Source organism: Neolamprologus multifasciatus, chromosome 14 (genome assembly GCF_963576455.1).
Source record: "Neolamprologus multifasciatus chromosome 14, fNeoMul1.2, whole genome shotgun sequence".
NCBI lineage: Eukaryota > Metazoa > Chordata > Actinopteri > Cichliformes > Cichlidae > Neolamprologus > Neolamprologus multifasciatus.
This window is the reverse complement of record NC_140452.1, coordinates 32,602,880-32,628,227: the sequence shown is the minus strand read 5'-3', so window position 1 is coordinate 32,628,227 and position 25,348 is coordinate 32,602,880. Positions and strand designations below refer to the sequence as shown.

Sequence of the window (25,348 nt, the reverse complement as noted above, 5' to 3'; positions counted from 1 at the left end):
CAAAGTTTTCTTCCAAGGGTGTATCTTTCTTTGTCTCATTGCTGCCTGTTGTGTTTTGGAAAGAATGTAAAGACAGGGGGCAAAGGATGCAAAGTGCATCAAGAATGGTGACATGATGCAAATTACATACATGCACACGCAAAGCGTGGCACATGCCTTCGTACATAGGGCTGGGTAATGCATGCAGCTCTATTGACTGTGGAGCTCCATCTGTTCCATGACATGGCATTCCTCAGACAGCCAGTCATGCTGTTAGGGCTGGTCTGTGCTGACCCACTGGCTCAGAGTGAGGACACAGGAGTCACTTAGGGTGTGTTAAAAGCGTAGTACTCTTAGAGTACTAGTAGAGAGGAGTGCAGAGTGTCTCCTACCATCGGTACTAGACGATTTGCATGTGCAGCTGGAGGGTAAGGCTTAAGTTGAGGCTTGTGGGGCTAGTCTCAGTCGTGGATTAAGCTACAGGATGAGGAGTTTGTTTTGGAGTGTGTTCTGTAATGAGGCATGATTTGATTTAGAGATGTGGCTAAAATATGGTAAGGGTTAGTCCACACCTGCAACTTACTTGAGGTTAGGTTTGTGAGTGAAGCTGAATGGAGAATAAGTGGAATCTACAGTTATGGTTTCAGGATGGATAACAGGAAAAAAAAACAAAACATGTTTGCTCCAAAGTTTGGCTTAGAAAGGCTGGAACGGGCCTGGGGCAAGTGACTCTAGAGGACTGATGATTAGATCTATGATGAGGCTGAAAAGAAGGGTTTGAGTGGTTAAAAGATCAGATCTCAGTTTGGTGTAAAGAAGGGCTAGTGCAGTTTAGTGACGGGACCTGAACGAAGAACATATTGGTTTAGAGACTGGCTGTAGAGGTCGTAGTTTTGGTTTGGGACAATCTGAAGCTTGAGACATACTAACGTGATCTGGGACTTCAACTAATGAAGGAGAACGCGCGATTAAAAGGTGGGGCTGGAAGAAGTTTGCTCTAGGGATGTGACTAGAGGCACGCTATGTCTCCAGAGCCGAGGTAAGCTGGAGATCCGGGGATGGAAGAGAGCGAGTGACAGAGAGAGAGGAGTGGCAACTCTGGAAGTCCAAACCAAGTGACTGCTGAACATAAATCGCCTCTGATGTAGCTAATCACTGCTGCACTTCAGTCATCACAACTAGAACATAATTACACTGCCCCCATATACACAGCAGCAGCACACACACACACATCAATGCATAGACACACACACACTCCATTTCCCCTCAGACCATTTCCCCTGTCCTCGAGCTCTGATTGCTGCATTAGGACTTGGCTGTCTTTTGTTTTCCACATACACACACGCACATGAACGCACAAGGGGGAGGGTTGGGCCAGCTGAAACCACAATACAGCGGGGCGCAAAGGTCATCCAGCTGGCCAATCAGAGCGATGTCTGGGTTAGCTGGTAGTGGAGGAGGGCGTTGCTCCCCCCCTTTGTGCTGGTCAGGGTGGGTCTCCTAAACAAGCAGCACCACTTCCAGCCCCTTCCCCGCTACTGCCGGCCCGGCAGCAAGGCCGTGCTTCCTCAGGGCAAAGTACAGCAGCCCCTGGCGACTGTGTGGGACTGCAGGTTAGGGTCTTTTTTAGGTTGTAGAGGAAATCCTTTATTCGTTTGTGAATAGTTTGAAGATCTTTTGTAAACCAAATGCTTCTTCAAAACTTGATTTGTTGCTGAGAAAGATTACAAGTATGAAAAGTTATGACTGAAACTATAAATTATGTGTGTAGCGCCACTGAGGTGTTTATTCCAAATTGACTGCAGTGCTGCTCGGCGACTGCTTGTGCAAAGAGGATTTTTTCTTCTTCTGCTGTGTGCACAGCAGTTGTGATGTGTGGGTGTTAATGAATGAAAGCAAAAAAAAAAAAAAAAATACTCCACAAATAAAGCCTGTAAATTGATTACAGAAATCTGCTTCTGCTGGCGGGATTCATTTAGAGAACCAGATTTTAAATAATGAGATTTGGCATACCCCGAAGACGCTGAGGAGAGGAAGGATGGAGGGAGGAAACGCTCTGAGTCGGGTGCCCGGATAGAAAGGTGGGGTGAGAAAAGCTAAGGAGAGGCAGGAAGTCAGAGGAGGTGCGGGAAGAAAGTGATAAACCAAACAGGAGGAGGTTCAAAATGTGCAAATGAGCCGTGAAGGCCATCACTGGGTATCACGGTTCCTTTGAGAGATGTTTGAATGTGACCACGTCAGGCTGAGCAGAACCTCCGATCCAGAAGATGTCATCACATGCATGTTTCTACACACAAACGCACACATACACACACTGCTTTCTGATGCCTAGTGCCTCCAGTATGTGCTGAGTGGGCTTATCTGATTTCTGAAGGCTAGTTAAATGCAACCACTCCTATCTACCATATAGCCCCATTACTGCACGCACTAATGGCATGCTCACAGTACAAAGACATGGTGCTATAGTTTTTATTTTGTATGTGAGTATGTTCGTGTGCACATGTTGTACTCCTACCATATTATTGCGTTGAGTCTGGATTGATAAACGAGTGAAGGGATGGATTTGAATGCCCGTCTAGTGGACGCTCATGTGTGAAGGCAGCAATTTGTGTTTTCTCAGTTTGTTTGACCATGCAAGGGATGCTGACTGGCTTGTGTGTGTGTGTTCGCCTGTTTCCTTGGCAATCAGCAGTTTGTCTTTGCTTCAGTGGCGTTTTTCTCTGCAGATAACAAGAAAAGTGGAAATGGGTCTTTCTCAGCAACTGCAACTCCGAGTGGAGAACTCATCACAACTAATAACTGTCACTCGGAGCAGCCAGGGTTGCATTTAAAAAAAAAAAAAATCTCATTGCTCTCTCTCTTTATTTATTTTTTGATGACCTATTTTAGCCCGTTTAACTGTTGAAGCTCAGATGCAATATTGCGATAAGGAACCTGTGTCTAAAAATACCTGAAATGAAAAGAAAAAAAAAAAATCCCACCACATCCTCTCCCTTAGGGGTTGGTTTGATCTATATCCTTTTCCAGGCTTTTAGCGGCTGCTCTTCTTGCTGCCCAATTGTTTTTATGTGGTTTGTTCCAAATTGCACCTAGAAGCCACTGAACAAATGTCCAGTATTGAACACTTTTGATACACTTTTGTAACGAGAGGTTTTTCACCGTCTCAGGGTCAAACTGTGGTGGAATCGCCAAATAACCAATTTAAAAAACATAAATCCGAACATTTAGTGCCGCGTTGAAACAGCCTCAACAGTTTGCACATTCTGTTCTTCTTCTTCTTCTTCTTCTTCTTCTAACCCTTTCATCCCCAGCATGTCCGCCTTCACTGCGTCCTTTTTCTCCTGCCTGGCAGCTTCATATTCAGCATGCTTTTTTCCATTGCATCCACTCTCCCTCCTGTGCACATATCCAACCCTGAGCGACCTGAGCTGTCCCTCTGATGTCCTCGTTTCTAATCCTGTCCATTCTGCTCACTCCCAATGAAATCTGACCATCTCCAGCTCCACCTCCTCCTTTTTGTCAGTGCCAGCATCTCCAAACCGTACATCACAGCAGGTCCCATCTCTTAAACCTTCCCGTTTCCAAAGCAAGGTACAGAGCCTCATGGATTACAGCTATTGTTGGATTCCATGTAACTGTGTGAAAAAAGTTAGGATTGCATGACAGGAACTCTTCCATGTGATCTGTGCAGAGATACTAAATGAGCCCGGGCGGCCTGCGTGGACCGTAGTGCCTCAGATGAACGTAGGCATTGTTAGTTTCAAATCTGGAGTTATTTACAGTTCCCACAGCCCACCTACAATCACTTTCCTCCTTGCCTGCACAGTTTTCTGTGTGTGTGCTGCAGACACGGTTTAAAATGATGCAGGCTTCTCCGCTGCACAACTTTAGAGCAATGCCGAGCGAGAGAAATTGTTAGCGACAGAAAAGAACCCAAGTTAAATCTTCCAGAGCACAGAGGGGCCCATTCACTGTGTGAAGAAAGTGTGTGAGGGAGATTGGAGGGGGGTTGGAGGAGAGGGGTGACTACACTTAAAGCGGTGTGCATCTGTGCAGACTATGTTGCAATAGGCAGTCAGAGAGGCAGAGGACATACGAGAGGAATCAAACTCTGTCTTCGTGCCTCTGTACGTTCGAGTGCGTGCGGCTCAGAGGGGGCACAGAGGCTACTTCCAGCTAAAACACAAGAATGAGTCACCGGAGAGAAACGCATCAGTGTCTGCTCTGTGGCTCAGTGAACATGTATGATTCTGTGTACATGTACAGCAGTGCGCTCATCAAAAGCTGTTTAAAAAGTCTGCACAGGCTAGGCCCTCGGTTTGCGCAGCCTTTAAATGAAATACTTACAGAGTTTATAGATTCTTAGAGCAGTGCGCAGAGCCCGACTAAAGAAATCATCCAGACTAATGAACCAGCTGACATTAGCTCACCGCAGATACGGTGAAATCCTTTCAGTAGATATCCAAGACACTGGGAAACATTTTATTATGCGTAAAGTTGTTAGCTCCACATCTGAATGTGATCAGGACAATTTAGATGAAAGTGAAAAACAGCAATTTTACTTGCATTCAAGCAGTCCCTTAGTGTTTGTAGCTGGATCAAAAGAACTCTTTGAAAACATCAATTTAGAACAACCAAAAATACTTCATTAGCTCTCAAACGTTAACCCCACACTAGCTTCCAATAACTTACAGTATAATCCTCACGGCTTCATAGTCAAAAATAATCACTGTTTATCTCAAACTGGGCCTTCAGTTCATTCACTGACTGTAACAGGCAGTTTAACATCCTTCCCCCTTCCTTTAAGTTCACTTTCTTCTGATTGGTTGCCCCTCCAAACAGAAGGTTTAGACAGCTGGTTCTTTGCACTTGAGGTGGTAATATTAGGATGTCCCCTCTATCATACAGAGCCCAAAAAGTTGTTGGAAAAAGAGCTTTTAGCTCTCAGGGAGAACTTGCGCGTACACTGACCTATTATTTGAAGCTTGCGACACACAGCCGTGTAAATATTGATGAGTAATGAATGTCGTTTTGAGTTTTTATAAATTCAGCATCTTACACTACACACTGTACATGCATTTCTTGAAGGAAAAACTGTGGAAATCAGTTTAAGGTGTGACGTCTGAAAACAAAAGTACCCAAGGAGGGCCGTGCAGACCCAAGAAAACACTCTAAGCAATACCAGTCCAGTGATATAGATAATGTCCCAATACATTTTAGATGGCACCCAAACAGTTTTTGCAGAGGATAAAGTAAAATTTGATATCAGTAACATGTGGACGTATAAAAATGGCGCCCTGAGAAATGAAAAATAAGTGCTAAATAAGCTGCACGTGTTCATTTGCCCTGTGCGAACCAGTTTGTGTCTCGCTCGCGCTACACTGCGCTCGTAAAACGTACGACGGCACAGTGAATGTGCCAGCGAGGCTTTCGCTTTATAAAACATCCTCTCTGTTTACTGGTGCTATGACTCATGGTTGCTATAGTGAGGAGGCTCTGACAGCAACGCAGCTGATTAGGAGCATCTGACTCCACATGACTGTACCCCCCTTCATCTCTCTCTGTCTCTGTGCGTCCACCGGTCCGTCTCTCTTTCTCTCTCTGGAGTTCTGCATCTTTCCATTTCTTGCTCTGTTGCTATCTTTTCACTTGCTTCTCCTCTCCTTTATTTCCACTGTTCGCTTCGCCTCGCGCCTTTCCTTCCCCCTTGTTTTATTCCTGCAGCACTCACCAACCTTTAATATACCTCGTATAGATTTTCTTATTTAGACTGCTGCCCTTCACAGCTCCCTATCTTAAACTCTTATGACTTCTCTGATTTCTTTTACTCGTCTTTCAATCATCTCCATCTGTTTGACTTTCTGTGGTGTCCAGCTGTACGCCAGATGCAGCTCACTCTCCGAGCTGCTGGCATCACGATCGCGATCAAGGGAGGAATAGCTGGAAAGGATCCCTCATGAAAGACAAGAGATTGTCCTTTTAATGCAAATGAGAAGTATTAATAAAGATACAGATTTCACGAAGGAAGTAAGAATAACCTATTAAAAAACCCTCACACCACAACTATTAACCACAATTGAATCACCCTGCTGTTGAGACTGAAATAACCTATTACCCATCTTATCACCCACTGTGCCGAGTACCACAGACACGCTCTAAATCCTCATGGGGAAATTATAGCAATGCCACTGAATACTGTTGAGTGTACCTCACAAGAGCACAGCGAGATAACATGATAATGTTTGTAGTAAAATTAGCAGTTACATAATTGATATTTGTAGAGTTTCAGGAATGAAAGGAAGACCTCGTCAGCAGACTACAACCAGAGGAAAAATCCTTATTAGCAGACTAGAAAAAGCTCTAGAGTGTAGAAATAAAAATATCACTCAGTAGCCTGTATTCATCTCTCCGTCTAAAGCAATAGGTTAATGTTTTAGAAAATGTGCTTCACGGTATTAATGAGAGTTAAAACGTGTTAAAATGTGAGTCAAAATAAAAAGCTCCAGCAGCAGCACGAGGTTGGTGTAGGTTCTCATAAAACACTGGGGTAAATGGCTCTTGTAACGCCTACACAGATCAAAACGATCCTGCTGAATCCTCTTAAAAACATTTTTTGAATCACATCATTATATAATCAAGCAAGAAAGTTTTTATATAAACAGTTGCTTCATTTTTGTTTTTGTATAAAAAGTATTTCACTGGGATGTTTGTGACCCGCTGTATAGTTTAAATCGTCTTTTTTTAATCAAACTGGCATTTTGATTTTAAAAAATACCATATTATGAAGTAACATAGACATGTAACTGCACTGTGGGTAATATAATTGACTGGTTTCCCAACTTAAAAATAAAAACAGCTGCAGTTTTTTTTTTTTAAATTTAGCAACAGGTACAGGATCATACTGAAGCCATCCCTGTGTGTCGATGCAGGGTCTGTAATCCAGAAACCAGCTGCACCCATGTTGTCACAGCTTGTACAAGAAAATGCACAACGACCAATTCAGAAGAATTCAGGACTATATAACCACAAAATTTATACAAACCTTTGATTAAAATAAAAAGATTTAATCATATATGAAAGATTTAGTCACTTAATATATTTAAGTTACATTTACACTTGTTGGATAAAGTGTAGAGCTAGGCTAGCAGCCTCCCCTCAGTGTCTCTAAAACCAACTAATTAACAAATTATAACAGCTGACATTCAGTGTAACTGTGTGCGCTCCTTGTGTCATTCAAATTATGCTTAAAACTGTTTAAAAGAAAATGTATTGTACAGAGACAGACTCCTTTTGGATCCCAATTAGTGCTACACGGAGGGGGAAAAAAAATCATCCTTACTGGAAGCATGGATCCTTACATGCAAAGATGCAAAGCTGGTCAAGTTACTTGAAAAAAGTAATCAGAAACTAATTATTGATTACTTCCCCAAAAAGTAATCCCGTTACTTTACTGATTACTTATTTTCAAAAGTAATTAGTTACTTAGTTACTTTTTAAAAACATGATTTACAACCTGAATAGGTGATAAAGCGATAGATCTTTCAGCCCAATTCTACTTTTTTCTGCATAATCCATCATACAAAATGTAATCAAATGAAAAAGTCTCTTTTTAAAACTTGTTTTATTAGTTTTAATCTTTTAACTTTATGCATCAAGCAAAAATTTAATTATATGCAACATTCTCTGACTGGAAGAAATTTGTTTAACATTTAAACCTATTTTCTGCATATTCCAGCATATAAAATAAAATATTTTTTTTGTTTACACTCACTCTTTCAAATAGATGCAAGTAAAACACAGGAGAAAATAAATAGAATCAAAGACGTAGTGGTCCTGTTGCTCTATTTTCACCTGTATAGCAGGAGTAGGTCAGGCGGAGGTTTACCCTGGTGCAGGTGTGCAGCAGCAGTCTACTGAGACAACATCCTTTTGTTTCCGAAGTCTTAAGATCAGGGTTTCTTCCATCTTGGCTTAAAAGAACCAGATTTGACAAAGAAGGTTGAGGACTGTGAGACTGCTCGCTCATTGGCTAAAGACTTGTCACTCGCAAGTCATTAACCAACTGCATAACTTGGATAAAGAACTGACTGAGACAATAAACTCACCAGGAAAGTGTTTATGCGTATCAAGACAGAGCGAGGTTTTCTCTACGCCTGGATTTCTTGTTGCAACCACAACTATCGCCATCTGGTGGCCTTGATATAGAATGCAGGTTTAAAGGACTTTTGAATCTGCTTCAATTTTTCGACCCAGAAGCTATGTCCATCTTTATACCATTTGTGACCCTAAAGCAATGTCGTCCTTTCCCTTTTCTCTTCCTTGTGTGTTGTGCAACCTATGGACACCCCCACAGGTGTCCATAGATATTATTGTGTTTATTATGTATTATTCATCAAGTTATACATCCAACATATAAAGCAGCATTAGCATCATAAAAGCACAAGAATAGTTTTTTTTTCACCTATTATTTCATAATACATCGTCTATAGATAATAAGTATTTTCACAGCATAAAATGTCCTCCCATTCTAAAAAGTCGCATGCTCATATGCTTGAAATTTTGTGGAGTAACCTGCTATATATTCTGTCCCCTGCAACAGCAGAATTACACAAACAGGGAAATGGACTCCAAATCTTCCAAACTGCTTTTCTCATGTCAGTATTTGGAGGGGCAGATGGATGAGGCTGCAGGCCAAGAGGAGAGAGGTGAGGAGCCATTGTAGGCGCTGGAAAGATGGTCGGGGAGATGAAAAGAGGGCAAGATGGAGGAGGGAGAGGTGTCTTGTTTCGCAGGCGAGCTGCACTAAAATGCCATAGTGGGGGAAAAAAACCAAACAAGCATATGGGAGATGACGATTATTGATAGCGTTAGCATTTAGAGTGGATTGTTCCTGTCGTGACTGCTTATGGGCTGGGAGACAAATACTTTGTGAAAAGTGTAATAGAAAGCAACATTGTGATTGATTGCTGGTACCTGCGCAAGTACCATATTGGACAATATACAACTAATAGGCTGTGCCTGACCCTTTCTCTACACTCCATCTCTCACATTTCTCTCCTGATTCTTGTTATAATGTCTTTTTCCCGTTTCCTCGTAGCCCTCAGTTAAAAAGGACCCTCCTTTTTTTCCTGCTCTTTATGAGTCTCAGTCTTCTCTCTTTCCTTTCTTCATTTGTCTCACTTCCCCCTCCTCCCTCTGCCTCTTTTGGCCACGGGAAGTGGCAGTCTTTGCCTGCTTGATCCCAGATGAACAGACCTGCCTTTGTCTGTCTTCACTGTAGGAAGATGAGTAGCCAGTCCACCCAGTAAACCCAGTAAGTCCAGTAGGAGTGAGGGGGTTGTCTGTGGCGAGCCAGCCACCTAGAACGCCTGTAAATCAGTCAGCCACTCAAGCCAGGGCCTTTCCAGGTCTGTACAGCCAGCCAGCCAACTGGGTATTATGTCAGACACTCACGACAGTTAGAAGGAGTGGACAGGGAGGCACAGTGGAGACGGAGACAGAGACTCCAAGCGCATTTGAAATGTACAATGGCTTTGAAATCTGAACAGCGATACGTACATTTCCAATGCCTGGAGGAAAAACCCAAAATGTGAAATTATTGCAGCATAATTTGTTACCTCATGCCAAGAACTGAGAGCAACCAATGGGAACTGTCAGATGATCTAAAACACCATATGACCTGTACGACCTGTTTATGCCTGTTTCTGTGGAATATAATTAGATAATTTATTTGGTAATAGTCAACTTTAACAAAAAAACACTGACAGATGTGTGTGAGAGAGGGAAATAAAAGCAGCGCTATGATGTACAGATACATGTACAGATGTGAGCTGCAGGGAGATTTGCCAGTGTTTGTTTTCACATGAAGAGGCATTAAAACATTAAGTTAATTCAGCTATTTCCTCAATAAGGCTAACACCTCTGCCCGCACTAAACCAGTGCCTGTAAGTTCCTTATTATTATTATCAGCAAAACAAAATTCAAGTTACATTTGTCTCTTATCACTGAGCTTTAATTTAAACAAAATATTGCTTTAAATGTTGAAGAATTACAGCAATTCCTTTTTTTAAAGTTTCCCCAATTTTTGCTTGTTTAAATATAATCGGACACTAGAGTCAAAATCTGTTTCATGGACAGCTGTGGGATATCCTCATTATATCATTATTAATGAATTAAGCTGGGAAAAGCTCTACAATTCATTCCAAGGGTGGCGTTGGCATTTGAAAGCTGTTGCTGTGAATTTACTAAATGTCATCAAAGGAGTCTGAAACAGGCCATGTGAGGATATAATCCATCAAACAGATAGTGGGAACAGAAAAGCAAACAGGCCTGGATGCCCATAGAAGACAAAGGTAGTAGATGATGACAGGATCCTAAAGAAAAATATAACATCTGGACTTTAGTCTGCTCTACTCAAACTATAAAATAAATACAAAACTATTATTATACAACAATATCATAATGAATTTTAACGTTAGGAATAATTCGCTTTGAAATCTAGAAGTTTCATTGCAATTTAGGATTCATTTTGGTCAGTACAGTCTTATTTATCTAGCACCAAATCACAACAAAAGTCACCTCAAGGTGCTCTACAATAATAAAGACAAAAGCCTGACAATCAAAGAGACCCCCTTTGAGCAAACACTTGGCGACAGTGGGAAGAAAAAACTCTCGTTTAACAGGAACAAACCTCCAGGCTCCGGGGGTGGGGGACAGCCATCAGCCATAGCTGGTTGGGGGCCAGGGGATCAGTAGTTCCTTCACATCTGAAAGTAATTATGTACAAAGTGGGGTTTTTTTTGTTGTTTTTTTTCCTTTTCTTTAATTTAAAAAACAAAAATTCAACCTAATTCAATCTCCTTATGGTGACGAGGTACCTCGAAACTAGCATGTTCAAGACTTAAAACTCTTTATATAAGAATTTTCTCAAATGACAGTGGGGAAAATAAATGTGGAACTTCATTTTTAGAACTGGAGCCCTTAAAAAATGTGGGCGGCCACTATTCCTCTCTATTAGCTTAGTGCAAAGAGTAGCCAAATAGCTAGCTTGCCCTGTCCAACACTAAAATCTGTCCAGCATTTATAAAACTCATGTTGAATCTAACATGTAATAAAACAAACAACAAGTCATAGCTTGTTTGTTTAAAATGGCCAAGTTGTTGAGAGAGCTAGCTAAAGCTGACCTAAGCTAGCATCTTGCTAAGTGTTGTTTTTAACATTGTAACTGTCAATAAAATGTTAAAAAAGTTGAAGCTAAAAGTTCCAGATTGTGGTACAGGGTGCCATCTCTTCCTGCCAAGCTAATTAAAGTAAGCTAATATCCATATTTGAGAGAAATACAGTGGTGGTGATTTTCTCATTTAGCTGTTTCTAACAGACAACATATTCCCCAAAATATGTCTCACTGAGTAAAGGATTTGCGTATTATTATTACTGTTATTTACTTAATATTGCTGAAGTAGCATTTTAGTTTTGATTTAGCAATGTGAGGAGTGACTCCTCAATAGCTAAATACACAGATAAACTTCATAAAAGAGAGGCACACAAACGTAATGAAACTATAATCCCGGCTTATTGACATCAAGTTTCTGAGCTATCTGTCTGTGCAAGTTACCATAAACACACTCCTCATTTAGAAAAGACTCCACTATCCACACAAACGTCCTCTCTTAACCACATAAAGAAACCAAAAACATTCAGTGACATTGATTTTCTATCATATTTCAAAGCTGAAACTGCTTTACATTGTTATGAACAATACGATCCTTCAGATATCATTTTTGCAGCTTTGTCTGTGCTCTAATATGACTCCAAATATGATGAAATCTAGGATAAAGCCACAGCGCTTTCTCTCTCTCTCTTTTTCTTTTCCAAAAAATTATGTTTTAATGGATGAGGCTTCAAGCACCTCAGGCCTCAACAAGCCTTTACAAGGAGATCAATAGAAAGTATATAGACTGTCCTCCCACAGGCTATGTCTGCTCTCGCCTCAGATCACAGAGGAATATCGTGGTGATGCCAAGGCGACACCCAGCCAGTGTAATGTAGAAATGATTTGATGTAATGGGAACACTATGTTGTGATGAGGGGGGCCTCTCTCCCTTCATCTCTCACCCCGTAGCACCCCTTCAGTCTCTGTAGAGCCGACCTGTCCGAGGAGGTGAGAGCTCATTTGCTATTCTCTTTAAGTTCCCCTCCTTCCCTTGACATTACTCCTCGTCTCCTCTGCTTTCAAAGGCGAGGTACCAGTAGAGTGGCAGGGTTTAAAAGAAGGAGAGGATGCTGGCCGAGGTGATAAGCAGTTGTGAGGAGAATGTAGATAAATGGCTGCAGGGTTGAATTGTCCGGCTCACCAGATGGCTGCTTGGTATGTGCAGGGAGAACAGACCAAGAGAGTCTAAACCAGAGATGTTGTTCCCCGGACCTTATGTTCGACACCTCTGGCCAGAATTTCTTGTTTCCATAAGTGCATGGTTGCATGTTTACATGCCTTTGTCCTAGGATGCCCACTGCGCTCCACACAGGGAATGTGTTATTACTCCTGCTCTGCATTCCTAAGGGCCAGAGGAAAATCTTAACCCCTTTTAACCCTACTTTTTAGCTGTTCACCAACTTTGAAGTTCCTTTTTTCCCTTTTTCTCTTCCTGCACTTCAGACACACACACACACACACACTCCTTTCTTTGCATGTAATCAGTTTACACTGTGGCAGCCAAGTGTTGCTGTTCATGACTAGATATTTGCTCTTGCTGAGGTGCAGCTAAGTTGAGCAGTGCTTGCATGATGGTGATGATGATGTGGCTGCAAAGTTGGCCTTGTTTTCATTAAAAAAAAAAAGGTATGTTTGTTTTTTTTTAGACTGTCATGCTCTTAGAACTGAGGAGGAAAACATCCTAGCGTGCTGGTTTCTCATCCTTGCCTTTCCTGTTCCCCTGAGACGTGACTTGATGGACAGATCCCAGCCCACAGAGCAGTTGCATGTTCGCCAGCTGCCTGTGCAGTGCAGGACTGTTTATGCAACGCTGTCTGTGTCTGTGCACCACAGCAGTTCCACTTTCAAACCATGTCCTACCACTATGTGCTAAAGTAGCTCTTAAAAAAAGAGCATCCGAAACATGCATTTTGTATCCACTTTCATATCCCTGCAAGCTGCAGATAGATTTCTTTCACTTTTCTCCACTGATCCCCCAGTGCACAGGTACTCTTTTAAAACCTCGCCTAACATGTGAAAATAAAACAAAAATCCTGCCATCTAAGTGTTTGCCCGAGGCTCCAGCTTTACAAAGTAAAGTTTGGGGAGATTTGTTTGGGCCCCCCAGTGAGCTGTGTGGGCTCATCAGTGGACCGCTGCAGTAGTGATAAGAAACAGAAGTTTGCATTGCTGTGAAAATGAAAAACAGTGTTCAATTTGAGTTATGTTAGGTATTATCAGCAAAATCTGGGTGAAATGTAGATATATTGTCATACATTACCTTTCTGAATGAGCCACCATGAAGTGTTCTTCAAGTGCACTTCTTCACCATCTCTGTAACTGTACATCACAAAGCTGCCTGTGTGTGAGAATCTGTGCGTGGCTCTATTTAGGTCTGTGTTATCTAATACAATCTGTCCCCATCTAATATTCACACTGCTAACCCTTCAGGGAGAGAAGAGGAGGAGCAGAGAGGGATTTGGCATGCCAATAAACAGATTTAATACACACACTTGGAAAAGAAAGTTATGTACACATTGGCAAATGCCACAGCAATCAACTGGCCAGTGTGGCATGTCTATACAGTGCTGCAGACACTTCGTAGGTGGACTGAAACTTAAGTCACAAATGCATGTGTGTAAGTGATTTATGTGTTCCACACACACACACACACACACGCCTTAATGTTCAGTAACCATAAAAAAGTTTTAAAAGCATATACGTAACAGTGTCCTAGATAATCGTGTGTTCTTGCCAAATTTAAACAGCTTTTCTTATATTTTACATGGCTTATATTTTAGTGTATATTTCAATTTTTGGAGCTTTTAAGTTAAAACATTTGAAGACAGATGTGTGGGCTGTTTATTGGTGTGGCCAGCTCCTTTTTAACCAGATTTTGCAGTTTTAGTCATGAGAATCAAAGCGAAAAGTGCTCCTCTTGGCGCTTTTAAGAACGTTTGTGTGGAGTATATCGTGACATGAAATAAACTAGAGGACAGAGGAGGCTTTTTGAATTGACCGATTGACTGCCTTCTGTTTAATAGTGTAAAGTTATGCTGCGCTGTGCTTTGGTGGAGTCACCCAGGCATGCTGTTTGCTTGTGTTGTTGAGGATGTCAACATGCAGTTTATCCCAGAGTCTGTCGGAGACCGGCTGTTATCATACAGACACAAACCATAAAATGGATTTCATTTTTTAAAAATCTTTTTATAAATGAAAGAATTAAAAAAATAGCAGAAATTCTCAGAAGTGACTTTATTGTTTATTTTTACTTTGCCAATGTTGTGCACGCCATCATTTTAGTTTCTTTCCCCTCTAAAGCAAGTATGGTCTCCTCTCATTCTCTTCTCTTCACTTTTTCTTTTCCCCCTGCTGTAGATACAGCAGATTTGCCTTGCCAGCTACACAACAGAGTGAAAAACAAGAACAGAGCTTGAATCAATTACTCACTGGGTGCACTTGATTTAGTGGTGCTCCGTATAAGCACTTCTGAAGTGATGCTGTCTGAATCGGGCGAGGCAACTTTTCCTTGTTTTTTCTGCATAAATCAGATCTGATCGGTGCTGATCTGCTGTCAGCCTAGATGCAGATCATAATGAAGGAGGAGCTGGTGAGATTGTGAGTCAGCCTCTCTCTTCCAAGAAGCTTGATTTGAAAAATGAGAGATGCACTTTTGGAACAGCAGCTCGCTCTTTTAGAAGGATCACTAACGATTTGGTAAATTTTGTCTTACTTTATAAAAATGAGAGAAAACAGCGTTGCCTTTTAAAAAAAAAAAAATTAGTTAATATAAGCACAGTGTTGATGCATGAATCTCTTTGGTCAAAATATAAAAGCTATGAAAGCATGTGCATGGTTTCTTTTCCCATCACTGCTAATTCTGCGTCTCTGTGTTGCTTCGCAATCATGCATGAGTCACAGGCTTTGGGTGATCTATCCAGGGAGTTTGAGACGTCAGTTGGGGCTTGTTGGAAGACGTCTGGTTTAGAATAGTTCCATATCTCCAGGGCTTTTGTTTGGGGCGTGGTGCTTACCAAGTCTGCTTCAACACCGTTATGGAGCAATCAGAGAGACAACTGTCCTCCTACTGACAGATGGTTGTGTGTGTCTGTGTGTGTGTGTGTGTTCCTGCCTGCACTTGGGTTCCAGTTTGTTGGGGGAAGGGAAGTGGAGTTTGGGGAGGAAGAGGAGGTGGAGAGTTTTAGGGAGAGGTCAGCAGAGGCACAGCTGGTGAGACCCCCAGTCTAACCAGCTGCTGCCTCAAAAGGAGCCTGTCAGCAGCCTGCCTGCCTGGATGTACGTGCCTGTCCCTTTTCTTCTTTTTTCTTTCTCTAACACACTCCCCCCAGCTTTCCCCCTGTCGTGTCCTCTTGCAGACTCAGCCCAGCTGTTCCAACCTTTCTATTCCCCTGCCACAATGCATCTTGACCCCCTTCCACGCATACAAAAAACCAAAACTAAACAAACATGCACGTTCTTCAATGAGAACACGTGCGTGAGCACCTTTAGACTGTTCAGGCTGTATCCAGCGAGTCACATTAAACATGTCCCACGAGTGCTGATGTATCCGTTAGAGAGAGTAAAAGCCTAAGGCTGGAGTAAATCCACCAGCTGAGTCTTTGGGCCCTCCAGGATGGCTTCTGCCTCGTATTTGGTCATGGGAATCAGTTTTACCCTTTACTTGGAAAGCCATTCATTTTTTATGTTATTTTGCATCAATATCAACTTGCTGAGACTTGATACATCCTTAAGATATGTAATTATTCAAAGGTAATTGCTCATCACTAACACATTGTCATTGTGCTGCCAAACAGGGAGTGGAAAACGTGGCTGTGTGGAAATGTGATATTGAAAGTTGGCTAATGGAAAAAAGCAGAGAATTAATGAGTACTTTGTTTCAGTTCTAAAAAAGTACAAAAAAAAATACAACTTGTTCATAAAAAGAGAATGAGTAACTGACTGATCATTCAGGAATTTCTTATTGCTTGGTGAATAATTCCTGGGCGCCTGTGGCTCAGGAGGTAGAACTGTTTTGTGGATCGATTCTCTGGCTACTCCAGCCGGCATGTCGAAGTGTCCTTGGGCAAAATATTGTTGCCCCGACGGATCATTCAGAGTGTAGACAAGGTGCTTTGGTATAGAAATGAATGTGTGTGTGATTGGATAATTGAAGTTTGCAGTAAAAGCTCTCTGTATTCAGAGTACAAAATCACTATGCAAGTAGCAGTTTACCATTTAATTCAATTCAAATCAATTCAATTCAATTCAATTTATTTATATAGCGCCAAATCAAAACAAAAGTTGCCTCAAGGCGCTTCATAGATACAGAGAAAAACCCAACAATCATATGACCCCCTATGAGCAAGCACTTTGGCAACAGTGGGAAGGAAAAACTCCCTTTTAACAGGAAGAAACCTCCGGCAGAGCCAGGCTCAGGGAGGGGCGGCCATCTGCTGCGACCGGTTGGGGTGAGAATTTAGCATATAGCTCTTTGGGTTATGGTAGTATTGGCTAACTGATGTTCGGAGGCTATAGCGTTTATTATGTAAGCTTGTTAACTTGCCAGACTAAGATAAGTTTAGCAGTCATTAATTCGGTGTTTGAGTCTCGCACTTTCATGCGTGCTTTTTCGTGCACGTTAGCACATTAAGTACAGTAATGTGAAGTCTTCTACAAGTACCGACACGGTATTCTCATACAAAAGTTGCAGTCAGAAAACTGTAATACTTATAATGTCATTACTTGAAAGCAACAACAAGCCCAGATTTCTGGAAGATTTTGCATGCGTTGTTTGCTGCTATAGGACTGCAAAAGCCTAGAGGCGGTTTACGGTGATGGACTGCCGATTTCATTAATCCATCAGACTTTACGTCTTAACAAGTTAATTGTCTTGCTGTTGTGAAACTAATGGAATCACTGGTTTCCTGGAAGGTAGGAAGTCAGTCTGAATGCATGTCATGTGCTTTGATTAGCCGTAAGTGGTTATGCAGCATATGGAAAAAATGCGGGGGCGTATGAAACTTCCAGTCGTGACTTTCAAACCAAAAACCGAGTGAGTGAGTGACTAATCATTTTGACGAATGAATAATGCATTATTTGCCTCAGTAAATGCATTTGGCTTTAATGTAATTTAAAGAATATCTACCATATGGTCTACGTTCTGGCTTCTGGCTAGTTTCCCCTGATTTGCTTGATTAACTTCAAGTTCAAATCTGAACTCGGGGGGCCACCCAGGCTGCACCTTGCCATCGGTGCAGGGGTGCCACACCCTCTCTCTGCCCCTCTTCCTCAGCGCTATTGTTCCTTCTATGACAAGGACCACGTGCCCCCCTATTCAGCATCCTGGTGGGGGGTAGGCGGGCTCTTTGTCTGCCTGCCATTGTCCCAGACACACACGCTTCCATTTGACGGACACACGTGCTGACAAAAGAGAAAGGGAGTAGAAGAGAAGGAGGAGGGGCCACCGCTGGCCATTATTCTCGATGGTGGTGGCGGTGAAAAGACGAGACGCGCTGGCCATCTGTGGTGTGTGTTTGTAATCTGTAGTGACCGTGTGTGTGTGGATGGGGGGAGCAAGGGGACTACACACACACACACACACACACACACACACACACTTCTCAGTTTCTAAAAGAATTCCGCCACGCTTTTCGAGGGGTGTGATGCCTATTGAAATGGCCTCCCCTTTAAGTTCGATGAGGTTTTGTTTTGCTCTGAAGTGAGGTTTGAAAAGAGAGGAAAAAAGTCAAAGTGATCGATAACTGTTGAAGTCAAATCAACATCCTGGAGAGAAAGCAACTATAAAAAAGTCTCTAATTCCTTTCTTTTCCCTTTTTCCCTCTCCTCTCCTCTCCTCTCCTCTCCTCTCCTCTCCTCTCCTCTCCTCTCCTCTCCGTGTCAGTGTGTTTTCCAGCCATGGGCCTCAAACACCAGTCCGCTTGTCTTTCTCGTCTCTGTCTGCCTCTGGCCTGATCTCTCTGCCTGAGGGTCTTCACCTCTGCATTGTTTACTCTGCACCATCACAATCTCCCTCTACTTCCCCCTTTTTCCCCAACAGAGGTTAACTGATAACGCCCTGCTGAATCCTCTAAACATGGGTGAGCTTTTTAGAAGTTGCTCTAGGATGTTTTTTTTTTAAATGAAGATGAGATTTGACATAACTTTCTTGCCTTCCTCTTTTTCCCATTTCTCCTTAATTCCTGCTTTCTTTCACATCCACGCTTCTTTTCTTCCCTCTTTATTCCTCCTCAGTCTTTCTTGTTTGCTTCTAGTCCTGTTTTTCATTGACTTCCCCTGACTTGTTCCCATGCATGACTCTTCTTTTCTTTATCCCCAAATCCCCTGCTATCATCTCCTTTCTGCTGATTTTTTCTTCCTTTTCTCATCTCCTCCAGTCCTTTAACAGAATCAATGTATTTGGTGAATGCTGCAGGGCATCGCGTGTCTAATAAAAGCGACGTTTTGCATATTTTCTTAATTTTATTAAATAGTAAATAGCCATGCAAAATCTTGTAAGCGTGTCAGATTAAAAAAAAAGAGTTCTGAGACACGTCACTTTAAATACTTCTGGATATCAGGAAGCTTATCCTGTCGAGCAGCGTGCAGCAGCGCCACCCCTGTATGATCTGCCTGACTTTCTAAACTCATTTCCTCTGCCTGTGTGTTGCTGCACGCCCAGCTTGGGCTTTTAGTGCCGGTCGATAAGACATGACCACCCCGTGAAGGTCATTCTGTCTCACTTCTCCAGAAACCAAAACTCCCAAACCTCTGTGAAGGCAGCCACAAAGATAACACAGCCCGTCTGCAATTTCCTCTCATGTCCCAGTTTTTTTCTTTCTTTCTTTTTACCTTTTTTACTGTAAATAGAAACAGTTTTGCCTCCGAGATGTTTTTTGTTCCTGTGTAGTAACTTTCTGTGTCACCAGATGTTGCTGTAAGGAGGATGATTGTTGCGATGTCGCCAAAGAGAAAAGGACATGACTGTTTCCTTGTGGCCCAGAACATGCTGGTGCGTCTCGCTCTTGCAGGACAGATTTGAGGGCAGGCAGACAGATGGTTGGTGTCACACAGGGAAATGGATAGACTGACAGACAGATGGATAAAGACACAGCTTGATAATACATGCATATATATACAGAGAAAGCCTCGGGCCTTCTTAATATGTGTTTAAAGACACAAGTAACATTAAAAAAAAATATAACTATGTCATGCAAAATAAATATTTTCAAAGGGGCTTTGAAGAAAAAAAAAATGCCAGCTGTATTGTTGAAGCTGTATCTTCAAGCCAGCCTTTTAAATCAGCACATCCTCCAAACGCTTCCTCTTTAGGAATGCGGAGACAGACAGAGGTCTGTCAGACAGGCAGCAGCAGAGCGATGGGGCAGATGTTAAAAGCTTTGAAAGCCATATTGATTTTTAGACTTTAGGCCTCGTATGTTGTTGCTTTAGATGCAAAACATGCATTATGTATGAATGCATTGTGTCACAGTCAACACATGAATTGTGAAGAAAACTCGAGTTCACATGCTCTTCATATCTTGGGGGGGAAGCTCGCATTTAGTATTCAGTGCACGTACTGAAACATGCATTCCATGTATCAGCAAAGTGGATTAAAAAAAAAGAAGCTTCCTGTCTGGACAGGAGGTCGGAGGTCAGAGGTTATAGAAGGCAGCCTGGGGAATGATCCACACAAACACATGCACGCAGAAATACAAATGCACAACCCGGACCAAAGGCAACTGGTCTGCATAGCAGTGATGCGCCTTCCATCCAGCAGGGGTGCTGTTACACAGGCAAAAAACCCCAGATCTGCACTCCTCTCCTCTCCTCTGTGGATTTTATAGCAAATAGATTTTAATTTAAGTCCTGTGCATGGATGAGTAAATGATAGCAAATAAGAGAAAGATGTCCTAAAAGTTATTGCTTTGATGGCATTGCTGAAAAACCTGTAGGCTGTATAATAAGAATGCAGCCTATAGGTTGCAACAACTTTGAGGGATAACACAGATAAAGCTTTCTAACTTTTAGTACAATGAAATCCCTTCTATATTGTGGTGTACAATGACAAATAAAGGAACCTTGATCCTCAAACCTTATTAATAAATTACAGAGTGACTATTCAAAGAATGGTATTTCTGTCAATAAAAATAGCTACAAGAGCAGCTACATATGCCTTTCACAGGAAATGAGGAGCTGAAAATGCAAGAAGGCTCTTTTTCTTTAGCTTACAAGGCCGTAAAGTGAAGCAGTCTCATAATCACTGTTTTAATTACACTCCAGTAAAAGGGAGTGTGAGCGAAGATAGAGGCTAAAGGCTGTTCAGTGCACTTACAACAAGGCAAGGGATTGAAAATGTTATTCCAATCCTATTACAGTGTTTCTATGGAGTACTTACACAGGGTACCTGGAGATGTAAATATGCTGTAAATATGCTAACCACGGGCACTCGGATTCTTCTCCTAACTACCCAGCATATATATTAATACCCTGTGTGCATAAAGCATCTACACTGTAGTTTTCTAAGCTGAACCATTTCACAAAATGTGATGACTTTTTCGTTAATTTTTAATCTCAGTGTTTCTTTCTCACCCCAAAACACTACCCCACATCTCTCCTCCGCGCTACGAAGCGCTTGTTGTGATCAGCCAGGAGGGAGGTCTCCTTTCACCCACAATGTTGTCACTGTCTGTATCTCTCTCTCTCTCTCGTCACCCTCATCAGAACAGCCAAATTGTGTGTGTGTGTATGTGTGTGTGTTCATGCTGCTTCTCCACTTCCTCCTTCTTTCTATTTTTATTCTTTTCCAGAGTTTCTCTCCCAAATATCTGTCACCCTCACACTCCCTCCTTTTCCCCTCATTCTCCTCTCACTCTTCTAGCCCACAGAAGAAAAAAAAAAACCCATACCATTGGTTGCCATGGGAATTGGTTGCCATGGAGCAGCAAGGTTTTCACGTGGTCCTTGCATGTATGTGTGTGTGTGTATGTCTACTGTAGCGTGACAGAGTTTGGGTGTCATGTTGATTGGGAGTAGGGAGAGAGGTAATGCCAAGCAGTTGGCCTTGAACACCTGACCCATGTGCAAATGTACACACACACACACACACACACACACACACATTAGACAACAGAAAGTTATTGATCATGTATCCGAGCCCCAGGCCTGATCAGTTAACACCCATCAGCCGTGTGTATGTGCATCCAAAGCCACTTGAAGGGCGCGCTCACACACTCCTCCATCGTGTTACAGTTGGTCAATGAGGCTTTGTCTGTAACTACAGGCTTCGCGTTGGTCTGTAGAGAAAGATAAGTCAGGGATAATGGAGACATATGATGATGGAGAGTCACTGAGGAGAGAAAAGATAGATGGATGGAGTGGGAGAAGAAAGAGAAAGCAGTACTGACCGGAGGTAAAAATCTATTTAAGCAGCCTGTCAGGATAAGGCACTGGATTTGGCTGTCAAGTGTCGATATTGGATGACCTGTCCATCCGTGCACAATATTACAGATTTTGATGGGGTGGAAAAAAGAGGTCTTGGTGGATTCTTTGATGGAGCTGAAATCGAAATATATTAGGCATTCTTATCACACTTCAATATGATCGCTTGTGTTAGCTTAAGCTGAAGTCACTGAGGTGGTGAAATGACATATTGATGAGGTGAAGTGGTTCGAATTGACAGATGTAGCATTAAGAGTGGACCCACTTAAGGATCACCCATCTGTTTCTTTACAGAACACCGCTGATGAAGCTGTTCGACACTGGATGCATAGTAGAAGTTAGCAATATGCTATATGAAATCATGAAGTTGGTTTCACCAACCTGCAAGTTGACCTCCTCAATTTAGTGCTCTCACCAAAATTTAAATAGAATTACTATTAGATTTATTGCACAGCCCTACCATGGGGACTTTATTGTGGTCCTGTAGTGCACTATTTTGTTGGGAAAGTGCTACTGCCATTGGAGGGCATGCTTGGTCTGCAGCAGCGTTTAGGTGGGTGGTGCCAAGACCCAAGGTTTTTTTAACAGAAGGTGGTATTGTACTGAGATGAGCAGTGTTATCCTTTTTATCAATCGCTGCTTTAATCTTGTGGCTGATCAGAGTATACAGATACTTCTACTCATGATTGTCGGGGAGGTGAATCTTTGTGAGGTGAAGATATAGGAGTGTTGGATAGAAAAGTTGATGCACGCCCTCCCCAAAGAGGCCAAAATCAATCATCATGTGCTGGGTTCACAACTTTTTGTTATTTGACTGCTGAATTACAGACAAGTCTTTATATGTTTTGTAGACACATGCCTTCACACTAATGCAAACACTTCAGGGTGCATGCCTAAAGCATGTGGTATGCTAAAAGGAAATTACGTCATAGAAAGTGGCTGGATTTCAATGTCTTCCACTTGGCCTAGAGCAGTGGTTCTCAAATGTTTTCTGGTATGCTTCACTTAAGCTGAAAGAAGTTCACCATCAACACCCAACATTTCATCACTGAAGCTGTGTTTGCAGACAAGTCAACGTCTTCCATGCAAACTATAGATGACTCTGCTAGTCACGAAATAAATCCCAAGGACGTTTTTTGGTGAAGGACCTTCTTTACGACCGATTTCACCCAAGCAAAAACCAGTTACCTCCAGCAGTCAGTTGGCCCAGCAAAACACATTTTTCCCCTTACGACTGGAGGTTGCCAGGGGGTCGCTGACTGGTCTCTATGCTTGTGTCACTGCGGCCTTAATCTTCACCCCATTGGCTGTGACTCTGTTTCCTTAATGGGGCCAGCCCCAAAGTTTGAGATCCACTTGCTTACACTCCATAAAGATTGTTTATTAATTGTATGATATTGATCTCTTGTCTATCTGTCTTATTATCCATGTTACGTTTAATAGTATTGAAGGAGTGTGTGGGAAAAATGGCTTCCTCTGTGCAGCAGAGCCAGAATCCTGACATTGTGAGTTCAGACTGACCCAATTTGATGTCAGTGCAGTGACTCATACTAAAACATAAAACAGCTTTAAGGAAAATGAATGACTTGCCCACTAATCACACTTGATTTGTTTGAGTCACATTTCAGATACCAGTAAGGGTTCACAGTTACTGTGCGCCGGCCTGTGCTTAAGATCCCTGCAACACTGGAAGAGTGCTTATTTGAACAAAGAGTTAGATAATTGACTATTTGTAACCTGACCGATTGTCAGTTGTGGTTATGTCTGTGTGACAGAAGGAGCCTAAATTACATTCAGTCAGTGTCGGTTAAAATAACAGACTATTATGGAACCACTAAGGCATAACGGCTATAAAACCACACAGTCTTAAATTCAACATCTTTGCAGACACTCACACAGCATTACACACACACACACGATCATGTTTCTGGTGGAACAACTTGATTGTAACATGTGCCAGAGGGCTTACTTATTGTGATGAGGAAGTGTGTGTGTGTGTTACCCACCTGGCTGGTGAGCTCATCTTGTTTCATAACTACACAGCAGTTATAATAAGCTTATGCTAGTTAGGTCTGCCCCGTAGACAGATATACAATCTGAGACAGATGAAGAAGCATACAGTGCGATACAGTAGAGCACTAGAGTTAGAATATTATAGATATATTATGTAGCACACCTTTCTCACTCTTTTGTCTTCTGTGGCTTTGTCTTCATCGCCACATATTTTTAGATCCTTTTCTTTTCTCACCCTCCTCTTCTCTCCAGCTCTGCAGCTTTCTCCTGAAGGAATGAAAGAGAAATGAGAGGAGGGCGGCGAGTTAATAGTGATCAAGACAATAGAATAAAAAATGTCGGGAAGAGATCAAAATTAAACAGCGAGAGAGATCTTAACCTTACCGCCGTTGTTCATAGTAAGCCTGCATTGCATCACCTTTAACAGGTGTAGTCGCGTCCGTTTTTTTTTTTCTGTCATCAAATAATTGCTGGAGGAGAATTTAATATGACAGTGTAGATAAACAAAATGATTGCCTGTGGCATTTTGTTTCTTTTTCTAAATGTCACAGTTTTTGCTGTGCACCTTTTTTTAACAAGGCAAGCAGCTTATCTTGCAACAACAACGTGTTGAATTTGCATGCCTTTATAATATGATATGAAATTCAAATATTGGCCTTTTTCAGGTTAAGCCGTATTAGTGGTAACAGTTTTTGGAAGAAGTGTTAGAAATTTCAAGGCTACTTGAAACCTTTTGTTGTCTTTGTTTTTTCCCAGGTCTGTAATTAATCCTTATCTAAATGTGAGGGTTTTTTTATTAGCACAAAATGTGACATCATAAGACAGTGGGTAAAGCGGTAACAGTTGTATGTGTTGCATGCTGCTTGTGTTGAATGAGATTAGTGGATTAGATGCGATTGTTTATGGAGCTTTGCTGATCTTTGCTTCAGCTGCATAGCATATTTACACATTTGCTTGCGGTCTTGTCTAATGAAAGAACAGTAAGACAAGTTTACCCATGGGAGCATTTAAGGAAGAATCACAGTGTTGTTAGGCCTGTCACCATTTCACTGTAATTGTTTTCAGCTCAAAGTGGATTTATTATTTGTGGATATTTTATGTGCTGTATGCTGCCAAAGCATTAGCACACAAAAACAGGGATGTGAATGTACATCATGTCATGTATATTATAAAAGTGGGTGATAAATTCAAGGAAAGCCTGAACGTGTTAGCTGTCGACTACAGTGTGATTTTTGTCCCGTCTTCCTCTGTTCATCCCCAACTGATTGTGTCTGATGGCTGTGCCTCCCCGAGCCTGGCTCTGCTCGAGGTTTCTTCCTGTTAAAAGGGAGTTTTTCCTTTCCCCAGTCACCAAGTGTTGCTCAAAATGCTTGCTCGTTTGATCGTTGGGGATTCTCTTTAATATTGTAGCATCTTTAGCTTAAAATATAAAGCGTCTTGAGGCGACTGAGTTGTGAGTTGGTGCTGTATAAATAATATTAAATAAAATTGAACTGAATTGTCTGTTGTCGTGATGGAAGTGGTCTCCTGTAGGATGACGGTGCCTCCATCTATAGAGCTCAAGGGGGTCAATGAATGGTTTGAGCTATGGCATAGAAACTGTTTTAGCGGTGTGTGAGCTGGAAAGGTTTTGAAAACAAGGCAAAGGCTTTGCCCACAGCTAAAATGACTGGATGGTGTTGGTCTTTCAGATGAATAGAAAAATACGGAAATAAAAGTCCGTGTGAA

At 41.9% G+C, this 25,348-nt stretch overlaps 1 protein-coding gene and 1 long non-coding RNA gene across 2 annotated transcripts in view; one reads left to right on the top strand and one right to left on the bottom strand.

Annotated features, from left to right (window-relative positions):
- numbl (NUMB like endocytic adaptor protein) overlaps positions 1 to 25,348 on the top strand; it is a 66,191-nt gene that overhangs the window by 1,187 nt on the left and 39,656 nt on the right. The gene's annotated exons all lie outside the window — the stretch shown is intronic.
- LOC146504427 (uncharacterized) lies at positions 364 to 14,879 on the bottom strand. Its single transcript, XR_014868849.1, has 2 exons — positions 10,670 to 14,879; positions 364 to 10,352 (listed from the first exon to the last, which is right to left on the bottom strand). It is a non-coding gene; the product is annotated as an uncharacterized LOC146504427 (long non-coding RNA).